Source organism: Castor canadensis, chromosome 15 (genome assembly GCF_047511655.1).
Source record: "Castor canadensis chromosome 15, mCasCan1.hap1v2, whole genome shotgun sequence".
Classification (NCBI taxonomy): domain Eukaryota; kingdom Metazoa; phylum Chordata; class Mammalia; order Rodentia; family Castoridae; genus Castor; species Castor canadensis.
In genome coordinates, this window is record NC_133400.1 from 90,191,219 (window position 1) to 90,207,077 (window position 15,859).

Here is a 15,859-nt window from a genome sequence, read left to right on the forward strand (position 1 = left end):
TACAAAAGCTATCTGTAGAAAACTCTAGTCAAATAAAAAGGGAAAAGAAGCAGAGTTTGCCAGTGAAGGTTGTTGAGAGAATGTACTGGATTGTGAGGTGTAGTATATGTGAAGCAAAGTGATTCTGGTCCTGTGTCCAGTCCACTCAAGTACAGATGAGCATGTAGTATTGCATCAAAGTAGACTGCCTGGAGGCAAGGATTGCAAGGTTTAAATTCAAACAGAAGTTTCTTGTCTCCAGAAAGTTTAAACACAGTGATAATCGTCTAGGAAATGCAACCCAAGTAAAGAGGTAATCTCAGGATTTATTTAATCCACAATTGTATCTGATCACCGGGATTCAGCAGAAATTTAACTGTGAATGGATAAATAAAAAATGGACAAAGAAAGAAGTCAGTGTCACTGAGAAAAATCACTTTGTGTTAGCAATCAGAGTGTTGGACACTTGTTAGAAAATTCCATTTTATTCCAATTGGCCAGCTTAGAGTTTTTCCACTGTTTCCACATTACAAAAGTGAAAACCATCAGTTCCAAAAGGATAAAAAGCAAAAACAGATATTTAAAAACATCTCATGCTTCCACATTCAAGAATCACAATTTGTACCCAAAATTATGGTAGACTGAAATTTTTCTAGTTTTTTATTTTTTGAATAATGTTGAACAGAATAAATTTTTAAGTGTTTTGTGCATTATTCATAGTGACATATTGCTAAAAGTGATGTAATAATTGAGAGAGCTAATGAACATTGAGTCTATGGATGTGTACACGAAGTGACTTCAATACCTACTAGTCATTTATCTTCCACTAAACAGTAGGATGCTCTGCTTTATTGCATACATGTCAGGGCTGAATCCTAACCGGATATTCCAATGAAATGCAACAAAGAAGATACAGAACATATCTAGCAAATTGAAAAGTTTAAAAGTCTAATTTTCCTTCAATTTTAACTTTTGTTCCTTTACTGAAGATCAAAATTTGAAAAATGCTCTATATTCTTCTCTAATTCTGACCATACACTGTGGTCGTGTATGTTGTGTAAGACAGATCATTGTTTCAAATAAAGTATGAATGGAAAGGGGATTTATCATAAAATTAGCAAAATTCAATAAGAAAATAAGTAACTGGTTATCTCTAGGCTAGAAATGGTCAATAACTATTGACTTAAAAATTTTAAATGATACATGAAAGCCTAAAGAAAAATATACTTAAAAACAGGTAGTTTTGGATTGCTATGTTGGAGTTTTCTGAAGAGTTCTCTTTCCTGTAAATTGAGCTGGTGCCAATTCTCTCCTCACACGTGAAATGCTACTGTAACATTGTTCCTCCCTCATGCCTTTGGGGCTCCTCATTACTCACACAGCTAGTGTTATAAAGGCCTTCGACCTCTTCACTGCACTGTGAAGGAAGAAACAGAATCTGCTTCCCCAGAGCAGTGACAGGCCATGGATTCAAAACATCGCTGTGTGGAACTCAATGATGGGCACGTCATTCCTGTTCTAGGCTTGGCACCTACGCATCTGAAACGGTAACAACGGTGGTGCTGGGGTTGAGGGTCCAAAAGAAAATAGAGTTAGGATGAATGGAAGCTGACCTGGGTGTGGTCAGACACTGATTATTCTGGGCATTTTTTTTTCGTTTTGGTCTATTTCCCAACTACGTAGAAAAATTAAAATTTAATGTTTACGATCACTACCTGATAATGACATAGGGCATTTTTTATTTATTTGTTGGTCATTTGTATTACTTCTCTAGAAAAAATTCCTATCCAGATTATTTGCTATTTTTATTGTGTTACTTTGTTGTTATTGTTTTCTGAGTTCTTTATATGATAGGAACATTGATGTTTGATGAGATGATTAGTTAGTTGACAAATATTTGCTCCCATTCTGTGGGAGCTGACTGTTTCCTTTGGTATGTAGAAAATTCCTAGCTTTGTAAAATATCTTTTGCCTCCTTTTACTGTTGTTTCCTGGCTTGTGGAGACATATAAAAAAACATGGCCTATACTGAGCTTCTAAGTCATGCCAGGTCACAGTAAAGTCTTTGATTCAGCTTTGAGTTGACATATGTATAGGGTGAAAGACTGAGGTCAAATATTAATCTTTTAAATTTTTTTTATTATTGTTCTATTGTGGGTGCAATGTGACATTTACAAAAGTTCTATATCAGAGTTGAATTCCCCCCTTCTATCATTCTCCATTATCCCCCCCTGCCCCATTATAGTTTCAACAGTTCTCAATTTTCCACTTCCATACATGTGTACATAATATTTCCACCATATTCACCCTCCTAAATTTCAGTCTTCTGCACGTGGACATTACACTTTTTCAGCAATATTTATCAAAGAGCGTATCCCTTCTTCAAAGTATGGTTTTGGTCAATTTATTGAGAATCATTTTGGCATATCATTTCGGTTCCGCTGGTCTGTATGTCAGTTTCTATGACAGTGCCATGGTACTTTGTTTTATATGGCTCTGGAGTATGACTTGAAATTCAAAACTACAATAAGATATCATTGTACCCTAATGACTAATATCAAAAACCAAAAAAATAAACACACACACACACACAAACACACACACACAAATGCTATCTAGAATATGGAGATAAAGGAATTCTTTTACCCTACTGGCAAAAATGTAAATTAGTATATACATTATGGAGAACAGTGCAGGATTTCTTTAGAAATTAAAAATAGATCGTCCATACCATCCAACTGGCCAGTTTCTGGAGATATATATATATATCATATATATATATATATATATGATACCTACAGCCCCATGTTTATTGTGGCAATATTCATAGTAGTTGATATGAATTAACTTCAGTGCTGTCTAATCAATGGAGGGATGTATTACACAGAGAGACACACCACTATGGAATATTATTCAACCACAAACGAGAATGAAATCCTATAATTTGCAGTAGAATTGATGGAACTGGAGAATATTACATTACATGAAATACCCCAAACACATAAAGGCAAATGCCACATGTTCTCTCTCAAAAGTGGACACTGAAATGGGGCAACCTGAATGTAGAATAGTAATGACAAGAGATAAGAAAAAAGAAAAGAGGTGAGGGTTATGAAAGGGAGATTTTGTAACACATATAATAACAGAAAAAATGAGTTCTGGTTTTCTACAACAGTGGGATGAGTATACTTCACAATAATATCATATTTAATAAGATCTAGAAGGGAAGAATCAAAATCTCTTAATATAAAGAAATGACAAGGCAAGGGAAATACTAATTACAATGATTTATCAGTACATACTGTTTGCATGATGTGGAAATATGACACTCAACACCAATAATATGTATTATTAGTACAAGTTAATCAAAATGAACTTTAAAAAGATGCTAGTCTAAAAAAAGACAATGATGGCCCTGGGGCTCAAGTGGTACAGAGCTTTCCTAGCCAGTTCTCAAGATCCTGGATTCAATCCTCAATGTCAGAAAAAAAAGATCTTTACAAATGATTGGGTAAATTGTGGAAATACAATTTCCTGCCTCTGTGGGAGGCAGAGACAAAGAAGATTGTGGTTCGAAGTAATCCCAGGCAAAATTAGCATGAGACCTTACCTGAAAAACAAACTAGAATCAAAAGGACTAGGGGCACGTGAAGTGGCAGAGTGCTCACCTAGCCGGTGCAAAGCCCCACATTCCATCCCCACTAGCACAACAAAAGGTCTATGTCTAAGATTTCATATTTATAGCTATTTTTCTTTGTCATTACTCTCTATTCTTTCTTCCTTCAAGAAGACAATATCTAAAGAATTATTTGTGATGACAGCTACTAGAGGGCTAGGTATTGTGGTTCTTGTCAGTAATGCCAGCTACTTGAGAGATGGAAATTGGGAGGATGGTGGGTCAACTGGCTGTACAAAAAAAAAAGAACAGGAAGAAGAAGAAAGAAGAAGGAGAAGAAGGAGAAGGAGAAGAAAGAAAGAAAGAGAGAGAGAGAAAAAGAAGGAAAGAAAGAAAGAAAGAAAAGGAAGAAGGAGGAGGAGGAGGAAGAGGAGGAGGAGGAGAAGAAGAGAAAGAAATGAGCAAGACCCTATTTCATCAAGCATGGTGGAACACACCTGTAATTCCAGATATGAGGGAGGCATAGGTAGGGAGATAGGAGTCTGAGGCTAGCCCCACGCAAAAAGTGTGAGATCCTATCTGAAAAATAACCTCAAAAAACCCAAAAAGCTATAGGCTTGCCTCAAGTGAAAAAATATTGCCTAACAAGTGCATGACCCTGAGTTCAAATCCCAGTACCGCCAGCAAAATAAAATTAAAGTTATTGGAGATGAGACACATAAAATAATCAGAACTGCTGTTTAGCTGTAGTATAGCCTTGAATGTCTCATAGCAGCTACTGCATGTGAGCCAAGTACACACTTCTGGAAATGAAAATAAGACACAGCATTAGGGGAAAATGAGAACCTAACAGGGGCATGTAAAAATTACTATTCCTTGTCAATATATGTTGGATTTAAGAACAAGGGTCCTGGTGGTCTTCTGCATGAAAAGTGAAAAGTTTACTAGGCGGCAGGATATTTTGTATTCCACTACTGTGCTCAGACCACTTGTTTGACAAGTGACTAGTTCGATGAGCTTTGAATTCACACTATATTTTCCTGTAAGACAGAACAATATTCAAAGAGCAATTATACAGACATGTGAGAGGACTTCGTTTCCTTGTAGAACAAAGTGTGATGAAGGGATGTGAAGGAGCAAGAACATAATTAAATTCTCTATCTTGGTAAATCTGAATGACTTTACATCTCAGACAACTTTTAGGGATGGCAGGAGAGGGTGCAAAGACCCAGTATCTCATTCAGTGTGATTTCATTGAAAAAAGGAAAATTCTGAAATTCTTAAAATAAATAGAAAAAGATATGGCTCCAGTGATAGGGAAGTGTATTTTGCACTGGTGGGAGGAAGCAGGTGGCAGCAAAAGGGGGCAGAAGGATGAATATGGTGCAGATAATGGGTACATACATGTATGTAAATGCAGAAATGATACCTGTTGAAACTGTTCCAAGATTTGGGGGAGGAGGAACGAGGGAGAACAGTAGAGGGGGTGAATTTAAGTATGATACATTTGATAAATTGTAAGAACTTTTGTAAGTACCACAGTGTACCTCCACCCAGCACAATGAAGTATAAAAAGAAAAAAAACCCATAAACCCCCCAAATTTTGATAGACAATAATTTAAAATTCACCTTAGTGATAATTTCTCTAAAATTAGCAACTTTGATATAAAGGCTGGCACCTACTTGAAGTTTTCCTTATGTGATGTGATATTTTCTTACACATTAATCTGTATCTTTGAGTATATATCTTCATTGCTCATATTTACTTCCCTCATACAGATAAAATGGATGTGTAGAAAAGAGTTAGCTACATGTATACGGCTATCTTTTACAAGGCCTCTTTGCAAAGTAGAGCTGCTGAGACCTGTGAGCTTATATTTCTCACTATTTCAAGAACATTGTGGACAGCAAATGTACCTAACTGCTATACAAACAGTGGGTTTTTTGTGTACTTGCTTTCCTTTGAAAGATTAGAATTTTGGGGTGTGTTAGTAAAGGAAGCTTGCATAATCAGCCTCTAGTGAAAGTCTTAGAAATTGAATCCCTAAATACCTTTCCTTGAAAACAACTTTCTAATGTATTCTCTAAATTCTGTCATAGAAAGTTCTAGGATGTTCTGAGTGACTTCACTGGGAGAAGATTCCTAGGAATCTTCTTTTACAGGATGGCTGTAAAACTTCCTCTCACATACCTTTTCCTGTATTAATTAACTTTTCAATCTCACTTCTAAATAATAATCACTGCTGTAACTATATGCTGAATCTTGTTACTCCTTGTAGCAAATCATTGATGCTGGGGTGCTAGTGAGGACTTTCACTGCCAATTATTAAGCAGGGGTGCTTGGAACTACAAGGTTTCCCAGTTGCCCAATTCTTGTCATGTAAGCAGGATAGACCTAGGCAAGCTTCCATATATTAATCACCTCAAGTGCAGAATTAGCCCAAGATATGAAGAAAAGTTGCCACTTATAAATAAGTCACCGATTGTGCCTGAAATAACTCTCAGTCATGCAGATACCCAAATACTACTCTGGTTGTTCCTCTAGGTTCTTAAGAGAATGATTACAGACTGCACCAAATTAGCTACAGATGCTGGGTTCTACCATATTGATGCTGCTTATTTGTACCAAAGTGAAGACGAGGCAAAACTGGCCATTCAAAGCAAGATTGCAGATGGCACGGTGAAGAGAGAAGACATATTCCTCACCTCAAAGGTATTGGATATACGGTGTGCATGTCTGCAAGTTAATGAAATGGGATGTGTTGAAGTGACATTTACATGATTAAATTAGTAGTTGGTAATTGTCATATTGAAACACTTTTTATTCACACATGTTCACATATTGCATTCAGTATTAAGCTCAGAGAAGGTGGTGACATTCTTAATTCTGCTGTCTCTACATTTACAGTTTTAATGTAAAGACTCTGCTTTCTGAGTCTTACCTCAAAGCAATGTGATTTAGAATGTGAACCGGGGATCAGATGAACTGTATTTCTATGGCTTCCCTTATCTCCTGGGTGATTTTCTAAAATTTCTTACCATTTTAAATACAATTGTCATCTTTATCAACAAGAGACAACGTTATAATTGTGTTAAATAAGACATAACAAGGCATCTTGTACTATATCCAGAATATATTAAAACATTCAAAATATACTTCCTTCAGAAATGTAAGAAAAGGGACACTAACTCTTCAACATTGAGTTGGTTGATGAGGTAATTAGACTATTAAACTCATTTATAAAAAACTCTGTGAAATATAATCTTAATCATAGAGATTTTGTTAGCTCATAATTTTTAAATCTTCAGTGATTTCCTTTCATTGGTCACCAGATTCACTAATAACAATCCCACATATAAGAGAATTTATATGGACAGATATCATGGAAGGAATATCAGGATAGAAGGGAGTACATTTCCTATGGTCATCAGTTTCTTTTATTTATTTACTTTTTAAATTTATCTTTTTATAGTTACTCACATGTACATACATTGTTTGGACCACCTCCCCTCCATCCCCCATCATTTTCTAACTAATTGAAAAAGTCTCAGTATTAGGTAAAGGAAAGCCCCAATTTTGATAATTTATTAATTGAGTTTAACTTCCATTCCTCAACCTTTGTAGCTTTGGTCTACTTACCATCGGCAAGAGCTGGTTCAACCTAACTTGGAAAGATCACTGAAAAAATTTCATTTGGATTATGTTGACTTCTATCTTATTCATTTCCTAGTGTCTCTGAAGGTAAATAATTTGCAATATTAACCTATCTGTCAACATAACCATTTTATAGGTGATTTAATTCAGCTTCTAAAAAATCATATAAACTATTTACATCAATAATAAAATTGCTCAAGGTAACCTATGCCAAAAATGAATTGCATTATGTAAATGGACAATCAAAGCCATGGGTAGGTTTATGTATGAGTAATAATCATCTGAAATGTCTCTGTTTATCCATAGCTCATTCATCTATTATTAGAAGTTTTGTTTGGCCCAGCCACTTCCATTGATGGCAAATAAGTCTTGAAGCAGTTCGATTTTGTGATCGTCAACATTTGATCTTCCCTGTATGTTCTTGATCAAAGTTTATCTTCAAAAACTCCTGAGTAACCATTGTTTGTGGATTTGACTGACTGAACCACTCATATACACTAGGAGATAATGACTATTAATTATACCTTTGATTGTTTAGACTAGGTCAGTATTGCAGCTCACTAGTGCCTGAGATCAAGGCCATGTAACTACTGACTTTCTCAGCAAAAGACAGTAATTTTCCTAGGGGAAAGTATAGGGGTACGGAGAGTAGCATAAGTCAACTAGTACCCCATAAAAGCCTGAGATTGTATCATTTATCAATACACATCATAGATGTAGAAACATAGAAGCACATCACCCAAAGACACTCCATACAAATCCACATGAAAAACACTTGGAAAAAATATAAAATATTGCTCCACCTATTTTATAGAGGTTTAATTCCCAGACATAGATTTGCCTAGTTGCTATGGGAATTTGGTGAATTAATTTAATGATTGCTTCTATTCCAGGCAGGGAATGGGATTTATCCACAGATGAACATAAAGAATTAATACTTTACACAGTGGAACCTGTTCAAAGTTAATGGTAGACATCACTATTCATTTCTATAGACTTAAGAAAACATCTTCTAAGAGAAGCAATTCTCCTTCAGAGTCAGAGTTTCATTATTAGATCTAAGAAAATTAGTAATTAGTCCTCCTATCATTTTGTCATTTGATTCATAATCAAATTTCCCATTGCTTTCCTAAAATGACTGTGTGCTACTTTAACCTAAGTATAATTTTGTTTCATACAACTTTTTGTCATGTTTCTCAAGCTCTATTAACCTCTAATGGTCAACAATATTATCCCTATGTTATCCATTAAGGAATTATCAGGTATTCGAAATTTATCAGATTTGTATTTTAGTGAAAGATATTTTTACAAATTAAAATTTTTCATAAATTAAAATTTAACTCTGAACAATTTATTACATTAATGTTAATCACTCCTACCAAGAAAATGTCCTTAGTATGCTATGACTCAAATTGCACCCAACTAATTACCATGGAATGACATTTTGCCCCACTGTTAGTGACTTTAGTTTTCATTATCTGATACAGCTCATCCTAGTCAAATCACTTCTTTGTAAAGGTTAGTATTTCCTCATTGAAATAACTAGGACCCTGTTGAGTGATAATTTTCAACAAGATACGTTATGATCTTTGACCAATTTTCTTATAATATCTGAAACTCTGTCAATGATTTTACTGAAAGTAGTTATTGCATTATACTTTGTAGATAATAATTTTCATTTGAATGAATGTTTACTTTTCTTACATGACATTTTCATGTACAAAGAATGTGCTAAAAAGTCAAAACAAACGACAATTGTTACCATAACATAAAGTGAACCTTAATCTCTTTCCTTTAATTATAAATGTTGTTAAAAGGGAGAGTCACCATAAGCAGGGGCAATACTTTAGTTCTCTCTCTTTCTTCCCTCTTCTTGATCCTATCCCTCTCCTTCTCTCTTCACTACTACTGTGTGGTGGGGTTTTATTTACTCTACACATCAAAACTGATTTTACTTATTATTCTTTTGATGCTGCAATCTACCAAAACATGATCATCAAGATTTCTGTCAAACTATTTCTTTTGTCCTTCAGACATTACCTCATGAGTCTTTGATCAAATTATTGCTCTGTTGTACTATTCAATATTCTAAGCTCAGTAAGTTCATTCCTTGCTCCAAATCTGTAACTCATTATGACTCCTCCTAGTGGAAACAGATATTTAACATCTAAGATCTGGTCCACAGGGTTAGATTATGTCAGAAGTGTTACTGTATTTTGCCCTTCCCAGCAATAGATATATACAATTTAGTTTAAAAAATAATCATTACCTAATATTGATAACACATTTTTTTGCTTAGCTTCTTTAACTTTTGACATTTCTTTTTTATACTAATATAGGATTTCATTTTGATACCCCTCTATTTTTCTGGCTGTAAGTATAATGTTATTCTTATCTTGATCAGAGCAAACTCTTGATTTCTGCAAGTTAAAGGACATTGTTCTGGTTGCTGTGGTGCTCTGGGTACTCAATGTATAAACATTGGTAATAAGAACAACAGAAATCTCTCTGAAGACACAATTGTTGATGAAAATTTTTTAATTCTACAATAGGTTTCTGGACTTCATTCTCAATTGTCTGTGAATGGGAGGATTTGCATTTATGATAAGATCTCAGATGATAATTTGAGAAATCTTGGACTAATATGGGCAACTTCATGTTTTGGTTGCCTGCTAACAAACACCATGTACAGCCTCAGGAATTCAGAATTTCTGTCTTCCTTTCCAGTATTAACAAGAACATACCAGTTCTCTTGAATGATCCAGTTCTTTGCAACATGGCAAAAAAGCACAAGAAAACTCCAGCCCTAATTGCCCTTCGCTACCAGCTGCAGCGTGGAGTTGTGGTCCTGGCCAAGAGTTTCAAAGAGCATCGGATCAAAGAGAACATGCAGGTGATGAGGAGTTTTAGTGTCAGACTCTTATGTTTATAGCCTTCATACTTGTTTCTTTGCTGGCTCTCAAGACATCTTAGGCTAATTTGATGCATTTCTTATACATGTATGCTTCCTATGCATTCTTAAGGTTTTTCTCCAATTCTATACTAGCATTGCTGTCTGTAGGGCTGGAAGGAATTAGAATTGAATTCAAAGATTTTTGACTTAGCACTATGTTTTCAAAATTGGATTCAGCACTATCCCAGCAATGATTTCTTAACCCTATGCAAGTGACATATTCTGTTCATAATTTTCTATCTACCAGTTAATTTTATCTTTTATTTTCCTGAACACTCATATTTTAAACTCATATTTACTCACTTTCAATTTCATCTTTTGTTAAGCACCCTTTCAAATCCTACCCATTTCAAGAGGTTATTTTTTCATTTTCAATTACAAAACCACTTTTACCATTAACAATAATGGTATGAAAACAACCCACCCCTGATGTACAGGTTTAATACAAAACTCACTTATTAAGCCCATGATTCTATGGTGTGAAATTTGGCCTTGGCTTATCCATCATCTATTCTGGGTTCCCTCTTGTACTTGCAGTAAAGTGTCTCAAGCATTTATCAAACAATGAGGCCCCTCTGCTCTGTGATGAAAATTGGTGAGGGTTGCCTCTTCTCCTACATAGTTTTTCATCCTCCATCCCTCCAGCCCAGGCTTTGCCTCATCACATTGCACAATTCCAAAGTTATGGCTGATTCTTGGACCGCCTTTTCATTTTTGTGCTCAGAACAAGCAATCATTACTTATGGAAAAGTTTATTAGACAATGCATGTTACAGACCAAGCAAGATTAAAAGGGTATAGAATTAGCTTCTTCCACCTCTGAATGGAAGAAGCTCTACATTCACAAAACAAAGAGTGTGGACACAGGTTGATGTGATGTATTGAGAGTCATTTCTGTAGTCAGTCTACCACATTCATACATTCTGGATATGCATTAGTCTCAAATTCAGGTAAATATGTGGAAATATATCTGTCAAAACACTGTTTTTTTATTATTTGTACTGTATATTATTATGAACAGAAGTTTATTTTCTTAATGTAATCAAATTCTTTGTGATTTTGAGCATCTTGCCTTTTCCTATGTGGAAATTATTCTTATTCATTATCTTTAAATGTGTCATTGCCTTTACTTTCAAGTGTGGTCTTCAGTTTAACTGGACTCTCTCTTATAGCACTTGAATAAAAATATGTGTACACACAAATATGCTTATATATATGTATAAAACTTTTAATTATATAAACAAATTCTACAGCATCAGTAAGTATATTTCTTTCCTTTATTCTATTGTCAATTAACCTATTTGCTCTTCTCTTTTAGTCAAGTTGAAAATGCTGTCTTCCTGTCCAGATTAGTAAGGACTAACTCCCTATCTTACATACGATAACCAGGTTATTCTTGACTGAATTTTCTATTATATAAACTTTAGAATTTACAAATTTCCACCTGAAGTATGTTTTAGTATTTGTTTGAAATTATATGATACTAATCATCATTTTGGAGACAAGCGGCTTTTTTTGATAATATCAAAGTTTCTAATCCCTGCTCAAGAGAGGAATTTCCGGTTATTTAGGTGATCTTTTTATTTCAATAAAGTTTATAAATTTCTCTCTTTAGGAATTTATATGTGTTTTGTTGAATTTATTCATGGAAAACTGGTAATTATGTTAGTTCTTTGGATAATGTTTTCCTTTTTTGTTTTAAGGATATCAAATGTACAGAAAGATTAAAGAATTATGCAATAAATGCTTCTTACCTAGATTTTTTAATTTTTAATTTTTCTCTCTGTCTTTGTATTATTATTTCAGAGTATTGCTAAGGATTTATGAGCACATTTGTTTCAAAACATTAATAATTAGTCCCCATATTTTTGATGATTAAACTGGTCAAAAATGACACAAGGCTTCAAACCAGTTAGTGAGTCTTTTGTACCTGTCATCATTAGTTTTTGGACAGTTCCCAGTTTAAATTATGGCAAAAATTACATTTTAAACATTTTAACTATTGATTGATGTGACTTAGAAATTCAACTGTATCCATGAACATTACTCTGTTCTTTTACATAATTCAGAAGTTTGGCTTTGGATTTCTCAGGACCCTTTAAGTACATGACACATTATATTAGCTTTGTTTCTTCTTTGGCTTCTTTTGAAATCTCCTTTTGTCTCCGGGGTTATAAAGCTTCAATATATTATACATAGGAAAGTATTTCTATTTATTTTTTCACCTAGTATTTGTTATTCCCTTGAGTGTGTTATTTGGTGATGTCTTTAAGAACTTTTAAAAACTTCTCAGACATTTAATTATTGTTTCTGCACCATACAGATTCATTTCATATTTATGGACTGACAAATATGCTCCCTAAGTATAATAAAAACTTTTCTACTTCTGTGACAGATTTTTGAATTCCAGCTATTTACAGAGGACATGAAAATCCTAGAAGGTCTGAACATAAATTTGCAGTACTTTGCTGCTTTTATGTAAATAACTTTGGCAAATACATTTTCTCAGTTTATTATCTGAGGATCAATATAAGATGACTAATAAAAGTATCCTTAATATGAGGAAGACAGAGGCCAGAGAAAGTCAGGGATGAGATAGGCAATTTCTGGAATTCTCTTCTCAGACTCTCACAGAACTCTGTTCTCTGACACAGCAACAGGATGAGTGGATCCAAGTTCACCTTGATCTACTACATACTCACCTCTGTACTTATTCCACAGAATGTACTTGATCTGCTACACACTCACCTCTGCACTTATTCCACAGAATGTACTTGATCTGCTACATACTCACCTCTGCACTTATTCCACAGAATGTACTTGATTGGTATACACCATTCCAGAATTTACATCTTCCACGTAGGCCTCTCATTTTTCACGTACCTATGGATTTACACTCTCAGTATCTCATGTAGCCTATTTAAATATTTTCAAAAATCACTTTAACATTGTCTTCTCTAAAACCTGTTAAAGTCCTTTATTAGATCAAAGGCTTCCCCATGAACCCTGTGATCCAGGTCAAAAATATTCCATTGGATATTATCATTTTAATGCCCTTAATAATTTCAAATCCATCACTTCCTTTTCACTAAATGGTTGTTCAGAATCCAAACACTGCATTTGTTTCAAGAATGTCTGGGTTGAAACAGTCAATAGGACATTTAGTATTGATTTTCTGAAGTACCAAGATCTGAATGGAGAGAATGAAGCTGTTATAAAGAAGAGAGGTTTAAAAATGAATAGTGTTCATTAAAATGCCCCATTATTGGACAGAATTTATGTTCAATGAGAGATTGTTACTCTTCTTTCATGCCATGTATAAGTCTATAGAATTTGAAAAAGGACATATGAGGGAGGATGAAAAAATGCATACTTCTGTGGAAAATATAATATATATTTGTCTGTAGACAATTTAATTCATAATGGAAAAAGTGTGATAATGTTTGAAAAGGATTATCATAATGCACAGTTGTATGTAACCAACAATGGGAGATTTATTGGTCAGCTATAGCAGTAATATATCCCACAATATTGCTAATATTTTATTAGTGTAAATTAAAATGAAGAATAGGGTAGGCACATTTTATAAAGAAACTGAGGGGCAACCATCAGTAATTTTTACTCATTAATTTTTTAGTAAGTAATTACTTTTGTAACTACATAATTTGTGTCTTCTTTATTACTGAACATTTTACATAGTAAACTCCTTAGATACAAGATTTTACTTTATATATGACATTCTATTTCTGATTCCAATATAATATGTTCTATGTGGTGGACTGTTACTAAATAATAAACAAGTAAATAAATAAATGAACTTACTAACAATCACCTGTATTGGCCAAAAATATTTATTAGTGCTAAGATGTATGTGGAGTTGTCCCTGTTCAAAACAGGGCAAAACCAGTTTCTACTTTCATTGGAAATTTGTAATGAAAAGCAATGATCATCTCTTTGGGCTTTTTTTTGACAGATATAACATTTGCTTTACCTCTGAATTTTCTGTATTTTAAGTCCCATGGACATAAATATGGTTTAAATAATTTCCTTATTGCTTTCTAAAAATCTGTTAAAAGTCATGTTTATACAAGTAAGAAAGCCATATTTTATGACTCACCAGGAAATAAACTTAAATTCTCACCCTAATGGCAACTTCACAAAAATCACTTCTATTAGAAACAAGATGATCAAATACATTATGCATTATTCTTTGTCGTTGTAGGTTTGAAGGCCACCCTAATTATCCATTTTATAATGAATATTAGAAAGGAGGTTTGGTCATGATTCTGCTAGAAGTACATGTATGTGGATAGTACTTTTGCAGACATCTCATCTACTGATGATTAGACACTTTACCTCTAATATTACTACTTAGCAACTCTCCCTCTACTTGAGATAAATCCATAGGACAGGAAGGAAAGCTCTAAATTTATGTCATTTTCTGAATAGAAATAAGTAAATATTTTCCCTCAAACTTACCTGCTCTAATTTGTGTAAGTTGAATATTTTGTTTCCTTCTGATCCATTAGGCTTGAAAACTGATTTGGTTAGAAGTCTGTGGGCAGGTGGTAGGATATGAGAATAGCCATTTTCTAAACAATTCTGTGGTAAGAGTTGATACAATTCTCAACTCTAGGAAAGAAATAGTTATCAGGTATTACTAGTCAATATTTCCTAGCCTATGAGGAACAAGAAAACACACTGCATGTGGTCTGAAAAGTAAGAAACACCCAGGAAGGATGACCAGCAGGACCAAAGATATGTAGAACTAAGGAATGATCCTTGTGGGACATTGGCCAGAGAAGTAAGAGGGGAACCAGTCTGAAAAGATCACAAGAAGTCAGATGTGAGGAAATTGATGAGTAGATAGCAGTTCATGCCTCTTCATGGCAAATATTAGAATATGCATTTATGACATCTGTATTCAGTAGATAAAAGCAGAACTTCCACATGTTTTATACAAGATCAACTGCTGGGTCTCAAAGTGTGCCCAGTAATAGCAGCAAAACTGGTGGTAGTGGTTCCCTTTATGTTGGCTACCACTGTATTGCTCTTTTTTCTTTTACAATGTCTTCTTAGACATGTTTTCTTAGTCAATTTATTAAAACAAATTTTAAAGCATTTCACCTCTGAAAAAGAATGGTTTGGATAACCTACCATGAACAAAATAATAATAATAGTAATAAAATAATAATAAAGAAAAAAAACTGACAGATCAAGTCCTAGAAAAATCTAACATAATGTTTATTGAGCTATCTTAAGTTTAAAATACTGATTTTATAATATTAATCTTTTCAAACATTTCAAATACAAAGTAAGGCTTACTTACATATAGAAAACACCAAATAATTTCTAAGCCATTAAATATTTTCTGGGAAAATAACATACTATTGAGAGCATTTGGTAATTTTAATTATTTTTAAACTTCAACATCATTTTGAAACACATGTATGCAAAGCAGCTTAAAGCTTTTCAAATGTAGTAACTTTTAGAGAGACTTTTTAATTAAACTTATTTTCTATAATTTTTAAAGGTATAAACTTTCATCATTTAATTCTAAACAAACAAGTTTTCATCTCAGACCACTTTATTAAAATTTGGAACATCATGTAGCAAATATGGAATATTCCAATAACTGCTGATAAAAGAGTGGGGGA

General features: G+C 33.8%; 1 pseudogene; it reads left to right on the top strand.

Moving 5' to 3' along the window:
* The first annotated feature begins 1,352 nt into the window (after positions 1–1,352).
* LOC109674694 (aldo-keto reductase family 1 member C3-like) lies at positions 1,353–11,695 on the top strand (annotated as a pseudogene).
* Positions 11,696–15,859: the final 4,164 nt, after the last annotated feature.